Here is a 14,337-nt window from a genome sequence, read left to right as displayed (position 1 = left end):
GCTGGCCTTGTAGCGTCCCACAAGCATGGCGGACTACCCTGGGCAGCTGCCCAGATCTTTTATTCTAAACGGGGTTGTCCTGCTCTGAGGTCTCCTATGAGAGTTTTGTGCTACAGGGAACTGGGACTCTAGCATGTTCCTTGGACTCTCTTGGGTACCTGCTGCCAGGCTGGGGGCAGTGTGTGGGGTCTGTGGCTGAGACACTTTGCCCACCCTGCATTCCCATCCTGGTGGTCCAGAAGGGCCAGCATGAGCGTGTCTGCTACAGGGGACTAGTGTGCACCAAGACTCTGGCGTCTGCCCTTGGCCTGGAGCCCCATGTGTCTGGGTCCCGGCCTGCCTGCTGCAGTGGAAAGAGCACCGGCCTTGGAGCCATGCGCTCGCGGGTTCAGATCAACTCCAGTGCTTGCTAGCGGGCTGCCCCAGCCCTCCTCGCACCCGTTCGCGATGGGGCTTGTATCCACTTGGAGGTACTTGTGAGGGTTGAGTAGAGCGTGCGTGTAGAGCCCCTGGTCACCACACAGGATCGATAAGTTCGTTCCGCTTCCCCCTCTCCCGCAGGCCCACAGACACCCTGTCCCTTCTCATCCCAGCCACCGTGGCTCTGTAGATGCTGTGGCCACCAGTGCTCACAGTGGGTTTCATTTACAGAACGGCTCCAGCCACTGACCCTGCTTCAGTTCAGCCCTGATGCCCTGGAGCCGGCTTAAACAGAAGGTGGAGTTTCTTACAGGACAGATAATAGCTCAGGGACCAGCCAGGCTCCAGGGGAAAGGGCACTAAGTTTACTGGGCAGCTTCGCCTGCCTGGCACTCTTGCTCTCCCCTCTGCCCTGCTCTACACGTCTGATTCGTCTCCTCTCGTACCGCAGGCTGACCTCTGCCCCCAGGCCACGTGGCTGGACAGGGATCCCCTCAGCTCCAGGCCTCTTCTGTCCAGGAGATCAGCCAGTTTCCTCTAAGGGTGGAGGGGAGGGGAGGGGAGTGGTCTACGACGGGCCCATCACAAGGAGAGAGGACAACACATTCTCCAGAAGTTGGCTTTGGCAAAGGTTATGTGTCAGCCGAGTGGTTGTTTAGACTATGATGAAAAGAAAATAGCAGAAACAGTATGAAAAAAATGGTTAGACCATGAGGTGTGGGGAGATCATCAAAGTGTAGTACCTTTTGTTCAAGTTCACTACCCATTTCTAGTCCTTAACCTGGGGCCTGGCTCCTGTCTACTAGATCAGAGTGAAAACTGGCAATGTCCTCACTTCTGGGCAGGGATGGGGACTCAGGTGTGACCTATAGTTTTACCCTGGGCTTGTCTGTCCCCTCTCTGCCCCGGGACCTCTGAAACTGTCTGCCCTGTTCCCAGTCCATCCATTGCCCAACGATCCCTCTGGTGGTTCTCGAAGGAAGGTTCTTCCCAGGGCTGAGGGATGAAACCCACCCCAGTGGCCTGTTGTCACACAGCTGGGGGGACATCTGGGGTGGAATGAGGCCAAGACATCCTGGCTCCTTCCCTTCTCTCATGGGGGAACAGGTGGATGGGCTTCATGCTGACCCATGTTTTCCAAGAGCATGAGGCTGGGCCTGGGGCCAGGGTATTGGGCTGGGGGAGGGGCCCTCTGGACTTGCCGTGGGGCAGGGAGGGTGTTTGGTGGGGGATGGGAAGGAATTTGCTACAGAGGATCTAGCCCTGCTTCTGAGCCAGAGGAGCCAGTCTGGGCCTGGGCCTGGGCAGGGGGTGGATTCCTGCCATTTTCCCACACTTAGCACAGAGATTGGGTTTCCTGCTGAAATTGTATCTTTGGATCACTATCATAAAGTTCCCAGCCTCTCAGCTCAAGCTGTTTGCAGCCGCTCTGTATGGCCTAAGTCATCACCCTTACTCTCTTGGGGTCCTGGGAGGGAGGACACAAGAGTATAGTCGCTAAATGCACAGGCTATGGGGTCAGCAGACCCAAGTTCAGATCTTGACTCTGTATTAACTAGCTTTGAGGCCCTGAGCCAGTTAACCTCTCTGACCTTCAGTTTCCTCATCTGTTAAATGGGTCAAATAATCTACCTCCTAGGATTCTTATGAAGATTAAATAAAATAATGTATATAATACACGGAGCACAGTGCTTAGCACATGAAAAGCACCCAATAAGTGATAAGTTTTTTTTTTTTTTTTTGAGGCAGAGTCTCACTCTGTCACTCAGGCTGGAGTACAGTGGCATCATCCCAGCAACCTCAAACTCCTGGGCTCAAGCGATCCTCTTGCCTCAGCCTCCTGAGTAGCTGGGACTACAGGCGTGTGCCACCATGCCCGGCTAATTTTTCTATTTTTTGTAGAGATGGGGTCTCACTGTGTTGCTCAGGCTGGTCTTGAACTCTTCGCCTCAAGCGATCCTCCCACTGTGGCCTCTCAAAGTGCTAGGATTACAGGCGTGAGCCACGGTGCCCGGCCAAATGATAATTTTATATTATTATTTCATTATTATCTATCTGCCCCACTATGTGGGGTTGCAGAGGAAGGAGACATGGCTGCTGTCCTCAGGGAACCCCAGTCTGAGGTGGCAGACACAGGCCTGGTCCTCGGGAGCTCCCTGTCCTGATGCGGGGGACTCGGTCCTGCCCTTAGGAACCCACCAGTCGGATGGAGGAAACAGGTGTCTTGCCTCGAGAAGACAAACCCCTGCGCTCTGGAGCCCCAGCTTGTTTGTCCTCAGAATCCTGTATTTCCGGGACCCTTGCTCCTGAGCCTAAGCGTGCCCTCAGCCTGCCGCCTGTGCCAGCCTGACCGCCGCCTCCTCCTGCCCCCTGCACAATGCCCCCTCTCCCTCCGTGTCCTTGGGCCCTGCCTCCGTCTGCTGTCTCTTGGTGTCTGAGTCCACCGGGTGACCTGTTCATCAGGTCCTGCCTGTGTGCCAAGCTCGTTCTCAAGAAGCGTCTCCCTCAGGATGCTAGTTCCTTTCTAAATGCCACCCCGACTGCAGACACAAAAATTAGACCTGTCAGTTTGCATGCCGTCTGCCTTAAATTTGCATTTGATTAAGAAGCACCAGCATCCTCCCACCCATGCTCCTTCCTTCCCGACCTTCTCTTGTCTGAAGCGCACCCCCATTCTCCCAGCCTCTGCCTTTCCCGTGCTCAGGAAATCCTCCCGTTGGGCTCCTCTCTGTTGCCTGGGCCAGTCCCGCAGATCTGCGTGGCATTCTCCGCTTCTTGCGTCTTTTCTGGGGCCAGCTCCGCAGATTTTGCTTGGGGACGGTGCGTTCTCACTGTGCCTCCAACACTCTCAGTTCCTGGAGCTCCTTGACAAGAGTCCAGGGGCTGGTTGAGAAATAGCTGCCTTTGCTGGGGGCTCGTGGAGGAGGGGCCCAGGCGCACCCTCCCTGTCTGTGCGCACTCGCCACGAGCTCGACCTCATGCAGGAAACCACCGGGTGCAGAATAACCTTTGAAAAGCCTCCTTCCCTTCTGCCTTCTCAGTCTCTCTCTGGAGGGTTGAGGGCAAGAGCCACAGGTGGGCAGAGAGAGCGCCCCCCAGTCCCGAGGGCAGCTGGGTCACCGTCACGCCTCGCTTGGCTGAGAGACAAGGAGGAAAGGGCAAGACCGGGGCGGTGGTCAGAACTCCAGTCCTTTTTCTGCACTCACACTGTGGGAGCATCTCCATCAGGAGCAGGATGGCCTCTGCCTCCTGACAGCAAGCCTGCTGCGGGTTGGAGTTTCTCCCGTCCACGTTGCAGCCACACTCATCTCTCAATGATCCGTGCTAGTGTAAAAAAAAAAAAAAAAGAGCCATTCCATCTGCTTCGAACTGCTCTCCTGGAAACTGTGGGATACGGTTTTCCTTTTCTGGTTTCCAATCCCTTTTGACTATGATTGGTGCCCATTTCGGTCCCCGAGCTCATGTGTGAAGGAAGTGGAGGAGCAGCGAGCTCCGCGTGGGTGACAGGTGAGGCCACTCACCCCACACCCCATGGCAAGTCCCACTGGGCTGGGGGTCGGAGGGCAAAGGGAGCGGTTGCCAGAGCTGACGGAAGGGGCCTCCAGAGTCCCACCCTTTTCTCGGGCAGACAACCTTCACTATCCCTCCATCCCCAGCCACACTGGGTCCCCTGGTCTGCCCGGGGAGCGGGCCGGGGGGGGCAGCACCCCCTCTCTATCTCTCGCCTCCCTCTCCTGTCTTGGCTCCCGTATGTTTGGGGAATGCAAACTGACACTAGCATTCGCCTGAGCCAGACAGAATTGAACAGGGAGTCTTTCCCCGCCCCCACTGCGGTCTTGCCTCCCTCCTTACCAAAAAAAAAAAAAAAAAATCATGTATTATCTGAAGGAGCTCTGTATGTAGGAAACATAAGTCTGGGAAAAAAAGACAGATGGAGTGGGGGATGGTTGTGAGGGTGGTAGAGCAACAGCCCTTTATATCCACGGAGGAGAGATCAGGAGAAAATGATAGTAGCAGGAAGGACTGAAGTTAGACTGTAGGAGCTTGCTCCTGTGACACATGAGAGCTGGCAATGATGGGCGGAGGAAGCCAAGGCCATCTACCTCCATGCCCATCTCTGGGGCAGCCGACGTCCTTGGCTCATTGCCTGCCTGGGGGACGTCACCTGCCTGTTCCCTGCGGGAGGAAGAGCACAGGGACCAGGGCCACTGGACGTCTGCCCTTCTCCTAGGCAGAGCTGGCCTTCCCTCCCTCTCAGCTCCCTCCTGGCCTGAGGTTTCGAGGCCCTGCTTCGAGGATTCGGGGTTTCCGGGAGGCCAGGAGTACGGGCCTCCATCTGGGCTCTGTTGCAGAGCCAGCAGGCAGCCGCCCTCTGCCATGTTGCTTGTTAGGATTTCTCTGAACAGAATTAACAAACGAGAGCCAAGAATGGAGGTGAGGGCGCCCAGCTCCCTCTCCACGAAGCCAGGCAAGGTCAAGAGACGCCTCTCTGGCAGCACCGAGTCAGAATCCACCCGAGGGTGTGGGCGCTGCGGGGACGTCCCCTCACCCCGCCCTGTGGCAGGGCCGCAGCATCGCAGCCTCGGAGCTAGAGGGCAGCTGAGGGGGGAAGGGCAAACCCTTCATTCTGCATGTGAGGAAACTGAGGCCCAGAGGAGAACAGGAACTCTCTGGGGATCACCTGGAGCTCCCCTGACTTTTGGTGCAAAGATTTTTTTCTCCTAAAGTTTATTCGAGCTGTCCCCTTCCTTAGGCTGTGGAGTTAGGATGGCCTGACTTGGCCCGCAGAGCAGGTCCTTGAAAGGAAGCCATGTGACCAGCCCCGCTCCCACCTGGCAGGTGTGTCCGCTGGAGCTGGTGCTCTCCTGCAGCGGGGGAGGGAGGGAGTGGGACCCCAGGCTCCCCTCGGAGTGTCATCAGCCAGTCCCCTGTTTAACAGATGCGGAAACCGAGGGGCTAGAAAGCAGAGTTTGCCCAAGGTCACCCAGCCAGCGAGTGGCAGATGAAGGGCTGAACTCCAGGTCTCCCGACTTCTACTCCTGTGCCGCGATCGTTCATATTTCAGGCGGCCGACCTGGGAGGAGGGGGACACGTCACAGCCACACCGCAGCAAAGGGCCGCTGCCCGCCTGGCCCATGGATGTTTAAAACTTTATCTGCCGAGGTTTCGGGGTCAAGTAACAAACCCACCTCTCTCTCTCTGTGGCTTTTAAACCTCATAAACATGCTTTCATAAGTCACTCTGCAGTTCCTCCCACCCGCAGAGACTCACATAACCGCGCAGGGAAACCTGAGGGGCAGTCGGAGCGGCTTCCATGGCTGAGGGCGTTGGTGCAGGGAACCTCTTCTGACAAACGTGTAGAGGGTGTAGAGGGATTTGGAACTCCTGTGGCTAGGATGGGCCCCCCAGGCGTGCGATGGGCCGTTACGAGCCATGGCGTCAAGCCCCAGGAAAGTCTGGTGGGCTCAGCTTCAGGCCCTTGAAACCACAGATCCCATGTTTTTATCCTGCTGAGGATTGCTGGGATCTGGAGACCGCCTCGGTTTCCCTTTTGAGAAAAGAGAGGATGGTGACAGCAGTGGGCAGGGAACGAGGTCCCGTCTGCAGAAGTCCAAGCCCCTCTCTTGAAGAGAGTGAGGAGGGTTTGGGATTTCAGCCCCAGAGCCCGAGGCTCGCACTCCCCCAGCCGCACCCCTAACACCCCGACTCTGATGGCTTTAGCAGGCTTTGTGCTCAGACAGAAATGAGCTGTGCTTCCACACCTCTTCACAGGTGAATTTTTAGGACGAAATGTGGTATTTGCTAACAGGCACTTTAAAAGGCTTGGCATGGAGGGCTGCATGCCGTAGGCATGGGCCGTGCCAGCTCCCTCTGCATGTCACCCCTCGTCCGCTGCCCAACCCTGGCTTCCCTCCTAGGATCTCTCTCCCTGCATCCGAGCCCTTCCCTGTGGCCCCAGCACTGCTCGCCTGTGTGGGGTACCACCGTGGAAGGCGCTTGCTGGGCACTGAAAGTCCAGGGGAGAGGGAGGTGGTGCTGGGAATGATGCAGCCCCGCACTCGGCTGCCTGGAAGGCGGGAGAGAGGAGGGGTGAAGGCTGCTGAGAGCTGCGTGGTGGGTAGATGGATGTCGCTGCCTAGACCCCTGGGCTTTTAACAGCCCTGCCTGTCTCTTCCAGACCCCTCCCCACTGTGCGGACAAAAGGGAGCCACAGGGACCCTTCCCTCCACCTGTCACCTGCGCTCCTCTCAGCATCCACGTCACCGTAATCTGCCCTGGGTGCGTGGGTCACTTCTGTGCCTGCCTTCCTTTTCCTAACTCCTCTGTTGAGCAGAGCCACGGGCATGGGCTGAGTAACAGAACCGGCTCCGTGGTTGTGGCTATGTAGGGAAAGTGCACGGCCATTGCCGAAGCACGGCCAGCCCTCGGTGTGCAGAGGATGGCAGGGGTCCGAGGCTGGAGCCCGGTTACATCATGGCTATTGGGAGACTGGGCGTGGGGACCCCCAACGTGAGTTGGGCACCTACTATATGCTAGACGTTGTTTTAGTCTTTAAAGTTACAACAGTGAACAAAATAGATCCCTTCCTTTTCTTCATGGACTTAACAGTTTGTAGGCGGAGTGGCTTGAACAACTGCAGAAAGGCATCCTCAGTTCACGTCCCGCGATGTTATGCAGGAAAGCAAAGGGCGCGGTGATCGGGATGAGAGAGGCTGCTCAGGGAGGGCTTCTGTGAGTAGCCATCAGCCGGGGCCCGGGGGTTAGCAGGAGTTGGCCAGGCAGCAGGACGGCTTGTGCCAGGGCTCTGAAATCAGAGCGGCGCAGGTATTTGAGGAGGAGCAAGAAGCCCCCGCGTGGGAGTGGTGTAGCACGAGGCTGGGAAGATGGGGTGGCGCAAGCCTTGCAGGTTAGGGTCAGGGCTGTGAATTTTACCCCTGCTTCTGGTGGAAACACAGGAGAGGTTTGTGTTTATGTTTTTCAAAGGCCGCTCAGGCTGCTTGGGGAGAGTCAATGGGAGAGGCAAGAGTGATGGGTGCCCCAGGAAGACACCAGAAGTTCTTGGAGCCAACCGGCTGACACCACGGTGGCCCGGGCCAGGGAGCACGCAGTGCAGATGGCGGGAGTTGCAGGGCAGTGAGCAGGGAGGGAGCCGATGCGGAAAGGCCGACGAAGTGCCCAGGAACACTCTGGGGGAAGGGACAGGGCCTGGTGGGCCCAGTGGCCTGTGTTCCTGAGCCCATGGTGAGGTTTCTCTTGACCCTAGGATAAGGGTTCTGGACCCCAAGGGCATCTCTGATCCTATGCATTCATGTTTTTTGTCTGTTTTTTTATTCCTCTCCCTGCCCCCTCCTTTTTATTTTTGCTAAAATACTGCATTTTGCCTAAACACAAAAGTTCCTTATGTGTAAAGAAAATACATTTGATAACAAAAGCACAAGCTCTTCTAGTTTTCTACTGAAGATACCTTTTTAAAAAGGTAAGCTCATCTCAGCTGCACTTAGAGCACACGAGAGTCAGACACACTGAGCTCAGGAAAGAGGGAGGGGCCACCAGAGTGTCCTGAGCAGGCAGACAGGTGGTGGTCACGGCAGCAGTGATGGTGGCAGTGATGGAGACGGTGGTAGAGGTGACGGTCATGATTTGGTGACGGTGGTAGAGGTGATGGTCTTGGTGAAGGCCTTAGTGAAGGTGGTGGTGATGATGATGATGTTTGGTGATGGAGGCAACAGTGGTGGTGATTTCGGGGACAGCGATGGTGGCACCAGTGGTGATGACTGGAGCAGTCATCCTGTCTGCAGCCTCAGAGGTGAGGTTAGTGAAGGTCACTGGCTCTCAGGGCAGCTGTGATGCTGGTCATTTCTGCCCAAGTGGGCCCAGTTATCAGAGCTAACGGTGACCTGCAAAGGGCTAACTTTCTTCGCTCCCTTAGGCGACAGGTGTTACTGAGCCCGGACCATGCTGGATGCTTTGCGGTTATAGCAGGAGTGTAGAATTGGTCCCTGCCTCCAGGGAGGTGATTCTGTTCCCCAGGATGTAACCAAGTGCTAAATCTCGGTGTCCCACCTCACTGTGCTGGTATCTATTCTTCTCTATATCTTCTTTTTACTGGGTGAACTGGGGCGCTCCAGGTATGTTGAGGTGCACCCTCTTCAAAGCCACCGCCTCCTTCCTTACCTGCCCCTGCCCCACCCCGTGTCCACACACCTGTCTGTGGGTAGGACACAGGCGAGGGTGGGCCTGGGGAACTCTGCTGGACTGACAGGAGTGTGGACGCTGGGACCGACAGCATTACCCTGTGACCTTGAGTGAGTCATTTCACCTTCTGTGGCCTCAGTTTACTCATCTCTCCTAAATAGGGTATAATATTTGTCCCACCCTTTCTGGCTGAGGGAGCTGTTGGGAGGACCAAAGGAGATCGTGGGTGTGATCTTGCAATGCTAAGCGGTGGACAGAGGTCTCTGTTTGTAGGCATGTGTGTTTCTCGCTGAATCTCCCAGCTGTCTGGTCAGCAGACCCGGCCACAAAGGGGCCCTTGTCTGGGAGTCCCCATGGGGACCCCTGCCACTAGTCACAATACCATGGCTGGCCTTTATCTCTGGTGAGTGGTGTCAGGCTGTCTTGAGGGAAAACTCTTGAAAGAGAGGCTTTCCACTTCTGCACAAGGAACAGGCCCAGCTTAGGGCAGAAATGTGAGAGGTACAAGTCTGTCTTTGCCCTGCTGATCCTCGGCGTCCTGCCCTCTGTCCCATAGCCACCCTGCCAGCGGTGTCCTGTCTCCTCTTCAGCCTGTCCAAGCATTCCTTTCTCTTCTTCCTTCCCTGCCTTCTGTCAGGACGAACCAAGAACTCATTCCCCTGAGGTTGCTACTAACTGACAACAGCCTAAAGCAGTGTATTTAAAACTTTTTTTTTTTTTACCTTGACCCCCAATCAGCAAACCCAGTGTACGCATATGGAGTCAAAAGTTTGATGAAACAATAATACTGTGTGCACCACACTTGATTTTCTTGTATGTATGATTTTTGGATTGTACTGCATGTGTTCTATTTTTTTAATTGCTGGTTGCAATCCACTAAATTGAGTTCATGATGCACAAATGAGTTGCAACCTGCAATTTGAGAAGCCCTGGCCTAGAAGGACCTTCTTTCCAAACACAGAGGGTTCCTGGGAACTGGTTGTCAGGACAGTTTAGCCAGACTTTGGATACTAGAGCATTTTCTTTGTGCCAGACACTGTTCGGGGTGCTTTAGGTATAATAGGTCAGTTAATCCCTACAACCACTCTATGGGGTAGATGTTATTGTTGTCATCACTCACATGCTATGGGCCAGGAAACTGAGGCACAGATAGGTTAAGTTACTTGTCTAAGTTCATACTGCTAGTAAGTGGCAGAGTCCCAGACACCGTGTGCTTAACGATTGGGCTCTGTTGGCTGTCAGGATGTCACAGAAAGAAGGGGATAAACAGCATGCTATAAGAAAGCCCATAAGAAATGCTTACAGTCAGAGCAGGACTCAGATGCTTCTGGAAGGCAGGCCTGATTTGCATGCTGTAAAGAACCTGCAAAACAGACTAAGCTCTGGGAATCCACAGCCCAGCAGATGCCAAGCTTGGACTGCCCTGTGGACATACGTAGATGGTGGAGGTGCCAGAGGGGACGCTGAAGCCCTTCTGGAGTGCGTGTGCAGCCCACATGCAGAGCTCTGCCCGCTGGCCAATCAGCAGGCAGTACCAAAGGAAAGCCTGACTCTGGTCTTAAAAAAAAAAAATACTGCTGTTAATTTTAAACATAACACTTTTCTCAGGCTAAAAAGAAAAGTGAGCTTAATCATACACTCTCACTGTTTTTTAATGAATTTATTGTTTTAGCCTCTGTGAGAATGCAATGAAAGTTTTAAAAATTTATTTCAGAACACAGTAAGAATGTGTGCCCGCCTTTGATAGATTGCTTTTAAGATTCGAGTCCAATGCTTCCGGCGTGTGGGCAGGCAGGGCCCACAGATGGGCCGTGGCATATACCAGCAGAGCCAGAGTGCGTTTGTAGGGGCTGGTCGTGGGAGGCACACGCTTATCAGATTTCATTTCTGTTCTCTCCTCTTGGCATAGTAGCTGGGGAGTTAAAGTGGGAGGGAGGGCGCGTGGGACATTGAGAGGCAGTGGGACGGCTGAGGGAGAAGCCTCAGGTATCCACAGACCACGGATTGCCAGCCTCCCAAAAAGTGAGAATTGACTTCACATCTCTTTCCTCCTTTTTACAACCGGGAGGGTCAAGCCCATTGCTATTGGCCATTCTCAACTCCCCTGCCCTCTGCATCCACAGCCGAGGGCAATACAGAAATTCAAAGGCAAGGAAACAGGCCCTGCCCTCAGAGAGCCTCCATTCTGACAGGGGAGAAGGGACACAGAGGTTTGAACCCAGAGCATTAGCAAGGGCAGGCACGGGCATCGGAGAGGAGGGTGCACATAGCCACAGGCACAGTAAGGGCACAGCCGTGCGATACCAGCCCTGCCTAGAGCCTGGACAAGGAATATTCCCGAGGAGTTTCTGGACACTGTAAACCGAGGCTCTAAGTACCAAGAGAGTGTCGAGCAGTTGAGTTATTGAAGCCAATTAGAGTCAGGGAAGGATTCTTAGAAGAGGTCAAGTGCGAGGGAAGGGCAGCAGTGATGGAGAAGGGGCATTATCTGAGTGCCAGGCCCAGGCGGTGCCTTGGAGGGGAAATTAAGGACCAGGAAGAGCCTGAGCGAACATGTCTCAGTCCTGCTGGGGACTGGGCCGACCACTGCTCCGAGACCTCCCTGCCAGGCCCCAGGGGCGCCGCAGCAAGCCCAGGCCTCAGTCCTCCCTTCACTTGATTTCCTGTGAGCCTTGCTTGCCAGCCAAGGTGTAGGGCCCTTCTTAGCTGTGGACGCAGAGCCAAGTTAAGTCACCATGGTAACCCTCTGGCTGATGGGGACTTGGGTTGCCATGGAAACTTGTCTAAAATCAAAAAGTATTTTGGGGGAGGGGTTGCAGCAGAGAGGACGGTGGTGAGAAATGTCCGCAGCGGTGCCGCATTGCCCGTGATTCTGCGCTGTGCCCTTCCCAGGTCCTCCTGGAACGGGTGGGGCGCCTGGCCAGGGCTTCTGGGAAATAGTTATGGGTGGTACCAGGAGTGCCCCCAGAGAGCCTCTGCCGCAAAACCTTTCTTCCCTTTCTCTGGCGAATGCTTGACAGTATCTTTCAGTGCCAAATCCGCTCCCTACAAAACCATAAAAGCAAAGTATATGCCCCACTGCTGCCTGTCCCCTGCCCCTGAGACCCCTGCCCCAGACTCCTCCCACAAGCACAGTCTCCATTCTGACGGGGCACTTCTTGTCACAAGGCCAGGGCTGGCCAATGCCTCATAACCTCAGCTTCCTCATCACCGCGACGGAGGGATAAACGTCCCTGCTTCCTGCGGCTGGTTGGGAGAACTGCAGAATGTGCTCAGCCTGTTCAAATGAACTCCTGCGAGGAACGCTACTGTTGCTTCACATTAGCTTACAATAGTGCATACATGAGGCACCTGGTAAGGTATTTGTATTTTACCCATCCCAGAGGAATTTGCATGTTTAAATATTGTCTCTTTCCCTTCATGTTTTTCCTCCAGTTTCTCTTCCTTCAAGTGGGACGATGTTTAAAATAAAGCAATGGAATATGAGTTGTGGGATCTCTGCAGTTCTGCCCGAGTTCACTTGTCCTAGCCTCCTGGGCTTAAAGTTCTGTTTGGGGTTTGCCTATCTGAAATCATTTTCTTTTATCTTTTCTTTTCTTCCTTTCTTTCCTTCTTTTTTTGAGACAGAGTCTTGCTCTGTTACCCAACTACAGTGCAGTGGCATCATTATAACTCACTGCAACCTCGAACTCCTGGGCTCAAGTGGTCCTTCTGTCTTAGCCTCCCGAGTAGCTGGGACTACGGGCACACGCCACCACACCCGGCTTATTTTTCTATGTTTTGAAGAGACGAGGTCTTGCTATGTTACTCAGGCTGGTCTTGAACTCCTGGCCTCAAGTGATCCTCCCGCCTCAGCCTTCCAAAGTACTAGCATTACAGGCATGAACCACCGTGCCTGGCCTCTGGAACTATTTTCTGAAGCTAGATTACAGGAGAGGAGCCTCAGGAGAGGAGAAAAAAAGATAAGCATTTCATTGGACCACTGGCCTGGCCCATAAGTCATCATTCACAATTAGAATTTATTCCAAAATCACTGTCTTGGGCCTCAGTTTCTCCTGTGCCAAAAGGAGAGGAGTCCAGCCTCTCTTTCTGAGACGGGGCTGTGGAGTCCTCATTGGTGCTCTGGGTTCCTCTTAGACCTCGGGGCCTCCTCCAGGGCAGTGGAAAGTGGGAGGAGCATATAGGGAGGTCCCCAGGGAGGGCATGAGGGCCATACTCTGGAGAGTCTCTCTGTGTTTTTTTTTTTATTATTATTTTTTGAGAGAGAGAGTCTCCCTCTCGCTCTGTCGCCCAGGTTAGAGTACAGTGGCGTCAGCTTAGCTCACAGCAACCTCAAACTCCTGGGCTCAAGCGATCCTCCTCCTTCAGTCTCCCAAGTAGCTAATTTTTTCTATTTTTAGTAGAGACAGGGAGGGGGGTCTCACTCTTGTTCAGGCTGGTCTCGAACTTCTGACTTCAAGAGATCTTCCTGATCCTCCTGCCCCTGCCTCCCAGAGTACTTGGATTACAGGCGTGAGCCACTGCGTCCCGGCCCCTCTCTCTGTTCTTAAGAGGAAGCTTTAGCCTGAGGAAGTTTGACTCCTTCCTGAAAGCAGCACTTTTATAAGCCTGGCTGGGCTCAGGTTTCAGGGCTCAGGGACCCTCTCTGTCTTTCTCCTTCATAAGACTGAAATGCAGCTGCCCAGAGGTGCTGAGGAGGCTTCCTGGGCAAAGGCCCAGCTCTGTCCCCTCTCCTAGTGCTGGGACCTTGAGGGAGGGAGAATCAGGGAGGCAAAGCCGGCCACCCACGGGAAGAGGAGCTGACCTGCCAGGAAATGGTCTCCCAAATGGTCAACCCGGCCCGTCCCGGTGGTGGCTCCTTCACTGTTCTCCCCGCAGTGCCCAACCAGCTCCGCTAGAAGGTGAGCACAGTCTCTCAGAGGCTGCAGCCCAAACCCTTTCTGGCCCTGGCGAACCTTCCCTATTCCCCTCCTGCCAAGCATTTTTTAATACCAAAATAATTAAGTAATTAATAATCATGTCATGTGTTTCTGGCGCTCCATACTTTTTAAACTTTGGAATCTGTGTGTAATAGATATGAATAACAGCCCACAAACTTGGCCATTCAACAAACAGCCCATTTTTGATTGTCTGTAAATTGATGTAATTCTAATTGGAGCCCCTCCCCACCTGAGCGGCAGGACATTTCATGATGAAATTACTGGGGTCCTTTCCCCCAACCCCAGGCTCGCACCCACACAGGAAAGGCCCAGGGGGGGCTTGGGAAGCAGGAAAGGACCGCTGTGTTGTGGTCCCTGCAGGTTTGCTCAGGGGCTCTCCAGTTCTGTGCCAAGGCCGGGAACTTGGGCCCAATGTCCCTCCTTCCTCCCCCGGGTGTGCGAATGCTCCTGACTGCTGGCTTCTGGGACTCACGGGCCTCTTTTCATTTCTAGTTCAGGAGAGTCCTGCCCCTCTCTGTCCCGACCTGTGGGAGAGTCAACGCAGGCCCTGGAGGAAGGAGTGGGGATTGGGAGGGGTAGGAGACACAAGAAATGGAGACAAGACAAGAGTCTGATCAAGTCTCGTTTATTGGCAGTGGGGCAGAGGCTTAAGTAAGGTGGAAAGGGGAAGTAGCAAGGGCGGTGCTTTCCGAGGCTCTGGCCTCTGGCCAGGAGATTTCCATGTAAGGAAACCCACGAGCGGCTCTTAGGGGCCACGTCATCTCTTTTGGCGGGAACGGGG

The sequence above is a fragment of the Propithecus coquereli genome, unplaced genomic scaffold (assembly GCF_000956105.1).
Source record: "Propithecus coquereli isolate 6110/MARCELLA unplaced genomic scaffold, Pcoq_1.0 Scaffold944, whole genome shotgun sequence".
In the NCBI taxonomy this organism is placed as follows: domain Eukaryota; kingdom Metazoa; phylum Chordata; class Mammalia; order Primates; family Indriidae; genus Propithecus; species Propithecus coquereli.
Note: the sequence above shows the minus strand (reverse complement) of the source record.